Source organism: Balaenoptera ricei, chromosome 5, assembly GCF_028023285.1.
Source record: "Balaenoptera ricei isolate mBalRic1 chromosome 5, mBalRic1.hap2, whole genome shotgun sequence".
Lineage (NCBI taxonomy): Eukaryota > Metazoa > Chordata > Mammalia > Artiodactyla > Balaenopteridae > Balaenoptera > Balaenoptera ricei.
This window is the reverse complement of record NC_082643.1, coordinates 105,685,239-105,695,792: the sequence shown is the minus strand read 5'-3', so window position 1 is coordinate 105,695,792 and position 10,554 is coordinate 105,685,239. Positions and strand designations below refer to the sequence as shown.

The following is a 10,554-nucleotide window of genomic DNA, read 5'->3' as shown; positions in this document are numbered from 1 at the left end:
CTACAAATAGAGCTACCATATGGTCTAGCAATCCCACTCCTGGGCATATATATGGAGAAAACCATAATTTGAAAAGATACATGCACCCCAATGTTCACTGCAGCACTATTTACAATAGCCAGGACAGGGAAGCAACCTGAATGTTCACTTACAACCTGTGTGTCCTTAGACTATTTAGCTTCTCTGCACCTCAGTTTCCTCATCTGTAAAATAGGGATCATACTAGTACCTAAGTCTAAGGTTGTTTTGAGGACTCATAAGTTGATTCATGCAAATTTTTTACAGTAGTGCCAAATATGTAGTAAAATCTCACTAATTGATTCGTTTTTTTTTTTTGGTTGGTGTTATTATCTTTGCATTCAACCTGGAGGGCCACAAAAGTTGGGGTAAAAAGTAAAGACCTTACACTCTCAGGCATTCATCCCAGAAAAATGAAAACTTGTGTTCACACCAACATCTGTACACAAACGTTCATTGCAGCTTTATTCACAATAGACAGAAACTGGAAACTCAAACGTCCTTCAGCAGGTGAATGGTTCCATACCATGGAACACCACTCAGCAGGGAGGAGGAATGAACCATTAGTCCATGAAACAACTTGGGTGGGTCTCAAGGGAATGATGCTGGGTGAAAAAAGTCAACCCTAAAATCATATAAATGTATGCTTCCATTTATAAAACATTCTTGAAATCACAAAATTACAGATCTGGAGAACAGATTTAGTGGTTGCAGGGTTAGGGATTCAGAGTTAAGGAAGAGAAGGAGGTATGGTTATATATGGGCACCACGAAGGGTCCTTGTGGTGACGGGGTTGTTCTGTGTCTTGACTGTAGTGGTAAATGCATGGACCTACAAATACGCTAAAATTGCACAGAACTAAATATATATGTGTGTATATATAGACACACACACATAAGTACATGTAAAACTGAGGAAATCTAAGTTTGGTGGATTCCATCAATATCAATATATTGATTGATATCATAGGATAGCTTTGCAAGACATTTTCACTACGGAAGACTGCACAGAGGTTGCCCTAGCTCTCTCAGTATGATTTCTTACAACCGAATGTGAATCTACAGTGATCTTTGATGTCAATCAGCCATGGTTTGATGTCCTGACTCCACCACTGACCATCTGGTGACTTTGGGCCGGTAAACTCCCTAAATCCTCAGTTTCCCCATCCACTAAATGGAAATACTCATAGTTCCTACTCCCTAGGGTTATGGTAAGGATGGAGTCACTGAGCATAGTGTCAACAAATGCCACTTTAAGGAAAATTACCATTGTTACAAATAAGAAGAGGGACATTAAGGAGGTGAAGTGATTTGCCCCAGGTTGCCCTGAAATGAGCCAAGCTTCCAATCCCTGAGTCTGGGTTCTATTTGCTCAGAGGGGAGAGAGGATCAAAAGTGGGAAATCTGGGGGTGGATGCACTGATTTTCTCCCCCTGACATTGTGTATGAGTATGTTGGGGGAGGGGAGAATTAGGAACCGGGAAGAGGTGCATTAGGAGACAAAGGAAGAAGGGGTCAGAGAGCAGACACCAAAAAAATGCTAAGAAAATCAAAGGGCCGAGGGGAAACAATAGTTTAGGGGGCTATTGTGCTCTTGCCCAGATCCTCTGGCTAGGTCTGAATAGAGTCCCCGGCCATGTCCTCCTCTCCCACCAGGGTGCATGCAGAGGTCAACTGGGTTCAAGGATGTGACAGCTGCTCTGGACAGCGAAATGCACTGCACAAATGTTTGTTGTTGATGATGATGATGATGGTAATGACAATGATGATTTTTGTAACTGTTGGTTGAAAGGACCCTTGGCATCATTTCACATTTTTTACTGCCCTCGCTGGCCCAAATCCGGGCAACTGTTTGTCAGTCTCCACGTGCCTGATGCCAGGGCTCAAAGTCAGAGCCAGAAGTGACCCCAGAAGCCCTCTGGGTCCTTGCCACTCAAAGTTGGTCCAAAGACTGGCAGGAGCAATGGCATCATCACCAGGGAGTTTGTTAGAAAAGCCCCACCCCAGACCGCCGGAATCAGACTGCATTTTAACAACATCCTCACATGATGTACTTGAGCAGCACGGCTCTAGTCCAGCCTACTGTTTACTGCCAAGGAAACAAAGGTGTAGAGAGGGTGAGGGACTGCTCTGAATCCCAAAGCATGTTTGCACCAGAGCCAGAGTCAGCGCCGGAACCCGGGCTCCAGGGCTCCCAGACAGCTGCCATTAGCCAGAAGCCTCTGGTTAAGATGGTTAGAGGAGGAATGGGGCTGAGCTTCCTAAGTAAGGAGGAAAGTTCTCTGTCTTCTCTCCTGAAAGCTGTCCCGGTAGGAAAACAATGCCCCTCGGTGAGCTCACTCAGATTGTGCTTTGGGTACAGGTAACAAAGTCCACCAGTTTGCAAACATATAAAATCCTCCTCTTCCAGGGAAGGTTGTGCAGAAACATCACAGGAGCTGGATTGTTTTCGAGGTAGACCACTTCCTCTCTTTGTACCTTGGTTTCCTCATCTGGAAAAGGTGCTCTTCCCTGACAACCATGATTAAGCACCTGAATGCATCAGGCCTGGTGCCGGGCCCTCGGTAAAGATGCACGCGTGCTTACAGCCTGGTGGTCACAGACACAGGAAGGTCATTCAGTATCTGCTAAGGATACAAAGAAAAGTGGGAGGCAGCGGGGAGATTGCACCCAGAAAAAATGCAGAGAATCACAAGCCACCACTGCTGGAAACATTTATTTGACCCCACTTGCCAAAGCCAACCTTGGTGTCTTCCCTTCCCATAATGCTCATTTGGGTGAAACCAAACTGCCTCCTCCACGAACCATATCAGTTGAAGAATGGTAGCACTGAAAGAGGCATCATATTAGAATCTCCGGGTCCATCTTCATTTCCCAGAAGGGGAAACTGAGACCCAGCGAGGGGCAGAGGCATCCCTGGGGACACCGACCATTAGTGGCAGCACCAGGACACTCTGCCCCTTTTCTGGAACACTTTCTATCTCACATCCTTCCCCCCACTTCCATGATAAAAGTCACAATTCAATCAATATTGACAAGCGTCCTCCCTCTATCGGCGGTAGGAGAGTTGTTGACACTTGGTTACAGTTAGTTCTTGCCCTGGGTAAACTCATTGCTGAGCAGTTGGTTAGCCAGAGGAGATCCTGCCTACTTAGAAGTCGCAACACTGGAAGGATGGGAAGCGTCCCCCAGAGTGCGGGGGCGGGACTGGCGTGGGCGGGGCCATTCTAGGGGATGGGTACCCTAGGGAAGAGCCTGCAACTCACAAGCTGTGAGGAGGGCTTTCCAACAGCAATGTTGGAGACCTGGATAAGTAATTTTTGGCTCCACCACGATAAAAGCAAGCTGCAAAGTCAAAACGAATAAATGTTTAATTAAAGGTCTACAGAAGGTAGCACCGTGTCAACATCATTAAGTTGCTAAATTAATTATTCCTAAAAGTTTCATTACATGTGAAAACGATTTAGATTTTCTCACTTTGCAAGAACTTCCCAGTTCGCCCAGTCAATCCTAAGAAATTGCAGCCATTATAAATTAGGGCCTTGTAACCAAGTAATGCAAAATTAAAATCATTAAAAAATCCGTTCAAAAATTTTATCATAAAGTTCTATGTAATGTGTGGGATGTTGCTCTTTTTAAGAGTTTGCTATGATGACAACTGGGACCTCCACAACAGAGGTACCTAAGGGCCTGCAAGTCACCATAACTTGGCATGCTAACTAGCTCAGGGCTGGTGGCATACTAGCCTGCCAGAAATCCTTGGGCAAGTCACTTACCAAATCTGAGCTTCGGTTTTTCCCCTTCTGAAATATCCAGGGGAGTCAGTAACCCCAACTGCGGGAGCTTGCTGTGAGAATCCATGCCAGGCAGTAGAGGGGAGTGGATACCAGCTGGGTAGTACTTCCTTCACTTGTCTGCGAGGCAAAATTTGAATGGGCGCCAAAAAAACTGGGTATCCAAGATAACATTTTAATGCAGTATATTTTTTAAAAGCAAAATTAATGCACACACCAAAAAAGGCAGATGAGCAAAATACCAAATATGAAAATACGATCTGTTGGGGACTCTGAGGCCAGCCAGTCTGGCAGCACCACTTCTAGTTCTGCAGACTGGTGGCGCAGTTCCTTCGTGCCTCGTTTCCTTTAACTGTAGAACGGAGCTAACCATTCTCCCATTTCGAGGAGTTTGGGGGAGGCGGAAATGGGTTAATAAACGCTAAAGGATTTAGAAGAGTGCCTGGAAGGTAGGCGCTTTAAGTCTTTACGGTGCAAAGAAAGCACTGCAGTCAGTGGGAATTTCACACGCCATAAGAGAAACCGAAGGTCACACTGTCACCAAAATTTGGTTCGGGCCAGGTCTGGGTAGAGACGAGTCCTGGCTGCGTTTGGAGCGGCTGGCGCTGCAGCTCCCTCCCCCGGGAGGCGCTTGGGGGAACTCGGGGACGGCGAACGGGCGGCGGGGAGCCGGGCGGGGGCGCGCGGGGAGGCGCGGCCACCCGCTGGCTCCTGCCGCGTGCTCGTCTCCGCCTTTGTCCCGCTCCGCGCCGCGAGGCAGCCGAGCGCCCTTTGTCCGCCCAGCTGCGTCTCGCGGCGGCGCTGACACTTGATCCCGCGGCCCAGCAAGCCCTTCATTAGGCCCGGCCGCACTTCAAAGTGTGCGCAACCGTCCAGCTCCGAAGATGATCCCCGCGGGGCCGCGCCCGTAGAGCTACAGGGCCAGACTGTCCGACGGGGCGCGGTGGCCATCCCTGCCCCGCCGCGCCCTGGACACCGAGGGGGCGCGGGTGTCGGGGCTCGCAGTGAACATCAGCTCCTTCGGTGGGAGGTGGGAGGACGCCTTACCCCAAGGGGGCCAATAATGAAGCGCTTTTTGTCCATTTCAGAGTCAAGTAGAGTGCGTAATTATCTTCAAGATTTTCTTTTTGTAAATAAAACAGCCCCCCCCCTCCACACACACACCCTTTGGCCATTTCTGAGACCAAAGGAATCCTTGAGGCTGCCCAGAAGAATTACACGCTGGGAGTAAATTAGCGCACTGGGCCTCGCTGGATGGGCAGGGATGCGCACAGTTTCAGGACAGCTGGTGTGTGTGTGTTCTTGTGTGTGTTGGGGGCCTGGGGAGGTGGTCACTCTCAAACGGAGACGTGTGGGGGCGGGGAGACCAAGCCAGCACTCACACACTTCACCTACTTCAATCTTTTCCCACCCACTGACCTTCTCTCGGCTCCTTGGTCTTTTCCATCAACCCACGTGCTGTTCCTTGTCCTTGGAAGGCTCTTCTCTCCATTTTCTACTTAATGAACTCCCACCCCCACCCCCGAGGCCCTGCTCAGCTCACCCTCATGAGAAGTCTTTTCCCTTGCCTTCAGAGTTTTCTTGGTTTAGCGCAGGAGCTCTGGAACGAGAGCGTGGCTGCTTGGGATCCTGACTGGACCACATATCTCCCCCTCTGAGAGAGGCAGGAGGGAGGATAAGTACTGGGTAGGTGAATCCTGGACCAGGTTTCCCAGATGCTGACCTTGAGGTGAGAATTAATGGTCAAGGGATTTATTAAGGAAGTGCTCCTAGGAAAAAGCAGTAGGGGAGTGGGGGAAGCAGAACAGGGCAGGGAAAGAGGGCAAGCAAGGATGCCAGGTTAGGCAAAGTCCCAGTCTTACTTAATCTCGCAGGGAGCTCCTGAGGGTTAATTCCACCTCCATAAACTCCTTGACATCGGTTTTGGTGATGATTTTTTTGAATCTGACACCAAAAGCGACAAAAGCAAAAGTAAACAATTGGGACTACATCAAACTAAAAAGCGTTTGCACAACAAAAAGCTGAATGGGAGAAATGTTTGCAAATCATATCTGATAATGGATTAATAGCCAAAATATACAAAGAACTCATACAACTCAATAGCAAAAAATCAAACAATCCAATTAAAAAATGGGTAGATGTTCTGAATAGACACTTTTCCCGAAGAAGACAGACAGATGGGCAACAGGTACATGAAAAGATGCTCCCCATCACTAATCATTAGGGACACGCAAATCAAAACCACAATAAGATGTCACCTCACACCTGTCAGAACGGTTACTATCAAAAAGACAAGCAGTAACAAGTGTTGGTGAGGATGCGGGAAAAGGGAGCACCTATGCATTATTGGTGGAGACGTAAATTGGTGCAGCCACTGTGGAAAACAGTAGGGAGATTTCTCAAAATATTAAAAATAAGATTATTATACAATCCAGCAATTCTATTCCTGGGTATTTACCTGAAGAAAATGAAAACACTAATTCGAAAAGGTATATGCACTCCCATGTTCATTGCAGCACAATTCACAATAGCCAAGACAACCTAAATGTCCATTAATGAATGCATGGATAAAGAAGATATAGTACATACATAAAAATGGAACATTATTCAGCCATAAAAAGAATGAAATATGGCATTTGTGACAACATGGATGGGCCTCCAGAGCATTATGCTAAGTGAAATAAGTCAGACAGAGACAGACAAATACTCTGTGGTCTCACTTATATGTGACATCTAAAATAAATAAACAAAGCTCGTAAAAAATTACTTAAATAAATAAACAAATTACACCTCCCAATTTATACTGCCTGCAAAGCAAGGAACATGGACTCTCCTACCTGTCAGTCTTTGGCTACTGGGGGCTGGGGGGAGGCAGGGCTCGGAGAGACACACTTACAGGAACTGTTTGTTGGCCATCGCTGCCAGTGCAGAAGACACTTCTAGCATCCCAGGGTAGCTCCTTGAAGAAGGCTGCAGGTGTCAGTCTTTAAAAGCAGAGCACACAGAAGCTTGGGGGATGGGCAGGCAGAGCCAGTAAAGGGCATCTGAGTTGTCTGGGGGCTCAAGGTGTAGGGGGTCTCTGGGAAGAGCACTGACAGCATTGGCTACAGTAGCTCACAGTGGGGTGCCACGTCCTGGTCCAGAAGACCCTCTATTGTTCTTCTCACTTATGTGTCTGCCCCACCCAGTAAACAACCAGCTCCTTAGGGCAACAACAAACCCAGATGAGGTATGTTCTATAAAATGTCTGGCCTGTAATCTTCAAAACAGTAAAGGTCATGAAGATCAAGGGAAGACTGAAGAACAATCCAGACTGAAGGAGACGAAAAGGCGCTTGACATCTAAAGGCAAGGTGTGACTCTAAATGGGATCCTTTTGCCATAAAGGACATTATTGGGACAAAGGGTGAAACTTGAGTGTGGTCTGAGGACTAGATGCAGAAATGCATGATATGAACTTCATGAATCTGGTGGTTGGTCTCTGGAAATACACACTGAAGTATTCAGGGGTGACCAGGCATCATACTGACAACTTTCAGATGGTTGAGGAAAAAAAATTCTTTGTACTATACTTTCAACTTTTCTGTAAACTTGAGAATTTTTGTGTGTGCATGTATATATACATGGGTATGTGTGTGTGTGACCATGTGTGTGTGTAATATATCAGGTCGTATCACTTCACTGCTCAGACCATTTATTGCTTCCATATCACCTTTGGAATAAACAAAGTCCTGACCCTGGTCTGTGAGTCCTACACAACCTTTACCCATCTCCTCATGCCTCACTGTGTTTCAGCCACACTGGCTTCCTGGATGTTTCTACAGTGTGCCAAGGACTCTCCTGCCTCTGGGCCTTTGCACTAGCTGTTCCCTTTGCTTGGAGTGTGGCTCTCCAGATTTCCACAAAGCCCTCTCCTCACTGTATCCAAGGTCTCTGCTCACAGGTGCCCCATCCGAGAGACCTATGAAAATAGCTCCTCATTCAGGTCAGTCATCTGTTTCCCTTTACCTGGTTATCTTTTTTCACAGTACTTTTCACTACTTGACATTTTAACTTGGGTTTCCCTGTCTATGGCTCATTTCCTCACTAGCACATAAGCTCCCTGTAGGCGGGGACTCTTTTGTTTTTCCTTCTACCCCCAAGGCCTAGAAAAGTCCTGGCACAATGTGGTTGGTCAGTGTGGAGCGCTCTGTAAGTCCCTAGCACGGTGTGTGGCCACAGTTAGTACTTAGTTAGTACCCAGGAAGATAAACAAAAAATACAACACTGACCAAGTTATGAAGTTGTTCACTCAAGTCTTGGAACTGGAGATTTCAAGAGGTGAAAGATCAGGAAGAAAGAACACAGGCTCTGCCTGAAGCCTGGAGACGTAAGCCCCTGAGGACAGAGGCTGGATTCCAAATCGTTTCCTCTTTGCTCTGGGTACAGGTCGCTTTAGTGCTTTGTATGTGGGATTTCTGTCCGCCTCTGGGGACTGGGCCACGCCCACAGGGGTGGGACTTCTCTCTCGGGCTTGGGCTCAGCCTTTGCTTCAGACGCCTTCCTGGAGACAGGTTTCTCATTTGGCCAAGGCGGCCAGTGCCACTTGAGTATGATCCAGTCCACAGGCCGTTTGCTCAAGGCTGAGAAACAGTCTTGAAATGCGACATTTCCAGATTTGCTTTTGCTCGTTTATAAATGTATACTGTAAGCAAGTTTCTGTCCCTGACAATCCAATCCCTCCTTTGGCACTGAATTACCTTCAGAGCACTAACATCAACATCAAGAGGATGCCCTTTCCCCAGCCCCAGAGCAACTGGAAACATTGGATATCCTTTTAGCCATTAAGGATGGATAGGATGGGAAGTTTATAAAATAAGTACCTATCACACTTTTGATAATCTTTGCGCCTTGCTAGGAAATAGAATTCTATTTTGTCAGGTCCTGCCAAGTTACCACTCATTCATTCAACAAATATTCATTGAGCTCTTCCTCTATGGCAGGCAGAACTCTAGATACTTGGGACATACATCAGTGGACACATCAGACAATGATCCTGACAAAGACACCTTTGTACAGGTGTGATGCACCTGATACACACATTTCTTCTCGCTTTACCTGGTGAATTTCTACTTACCCTTCAAGATTCTGTTCAAACCAAATCCACCTCCTCTGGCAAGGTTCCTCAGTGTGCCCTGGGAAAGTTAATTACTGCTTTCTCTATACTATCACAATACTTTGTTCAGACCTCTCTTATAGCACTTTATTATCTTTTTTTTTTCTAAATAGGTATTATTGGGGGGGTAGTTTTGGGTTTACAGAAAAATTGAGCAGAAAGTACAGAGAGTTCCCATATACTCCCTCCATCATCCCTGCCCCCACTGATTTTCCCCTATTAGTACATCTTGTATTAGTGTGGTACATTTTTTATGATTGATTACTATGTGAGGAAAATAGCTCCCCTTCCTATTTAAACTGCTATTAGGAGGATTTGGGGGATTGTGTTCTGTATTAGCTTTCCAAAGTAATACAATACCTACAAACACTTACTACAAGCCTGGCACTGTGCTAAGCCTTTTACAGCCATTATGCCATTTAATCTTTGTACTAATCCTATGAGAAAGTGGTATTATTACCACATAAGAATTTTTTTCCAAAGCTGGATCTGCTAAGGCTCTGCTTCTCCAATTCTACCCAGACTCCTGAGAAGCAGACCCCAGTCCATCTGCACTTACCCCAACACAGTAAGCTGGAGTTTTACTTACCCAGGTGTGGTCTTGGCAAGAAATTGCTTTGAGAAACAGAGATTTGAGCCAAAGTCTGCCACCCCCATCCAATAACAACAGAGAAATTTGTGAGTTGAGGCTGGAAAAAGATAAGAGAATCTTAGGGTTCTGGGGTCACCACGGCGTTTCTGAACTCAATGCAGTTTACTGGCGGACAGTGGGGATGAACAGAACGCACGCTGAGGATTCTCTGAACATTTCTGGATCCTGGGGGTAGCCAGCCTCCTTTTCTAGAAGCTCCAACAGAGGAGAGGGTTGAGTGGTACACTGAAAGTTCCCCATCACAGCCGAATGATACAATTTAAAACAAACCTCCACTTGCTCCTGACATTACCGTCTGCTTTTTCACCAATAAGGTTTGCATTTGGGTTAGCAAGCAAACACCCTGGGTAGTGAAGAAGAGGGTAAACTATCAACCATTTACTCCTTAGTATGGATTACTTTGCTTCCATTTTCTCTGTAATACCTAGGCAAAAAGTTCTCAAAGAACTGAAGTTTCATTAGGGGATGTTGAATAAATGTGGCAGAATGAAAAAATCTGTGTATGAATGAGCTGCCTTCATAAAGGAGTGTTCAGAACCTCACAGGTGGGCTCCTCAGAGCTGAACCCTAGTGTGTATATGCACACATACACACACACTCTAACAGGAGATGCAGAGCTTTTGAGGTCTTCTTGGGTAACAGGAACAAGATTCGAAAGTTCAAGAAGCTACAACAAGGGTACTAATGTAATAAGACTAAGTTTAATAAGGGCAGGTGTCCAGAATTGCCCCACACAGGGGGGAGATGGGGAAGGCAAGGCTTAATAGCCTAGAGGACAAACATGAGGACGGGGGTGGGGATGGGGGATGGGGGATGGGGGAGGGAGAGCGAGTGGGGAGTGCTGGTAGCCAACAGCTCCTGTGAATCAGGAGTAGGAGCTGGCTGCCAAAACATTAATGAGCTTCTGAGCCACTCTAATACACGCACAGTTTTCAGA

The 10,554-nt window shown here is 46.5% G+C and overlaps 1 long non-coding RNA gene across 1 annotated transcript; it reads right to left on the bottom strand.

Moving 5' to 3' along the window:
- Window positions 1-220: 220 nt before the first annotated feature.
- Window positions 221-5,734, bottom strand: LOC132366592 (uncharacterized). Its single transcript, XR_009503473.1, has 4 exons — window positions 5,674-5,734; window positions 5,355-5,534; window positions 3,794-3,931; window positions 221-2,644 (listed from the first exon to the last, which is right to left on the bottom strand). It is a non-coding gene; the product is annotated as an uncharacterized LOC132366592 (long non-coding RNA).
- Window positions 5,735-10,554: the final 4,820 nt, after the last annotated feature.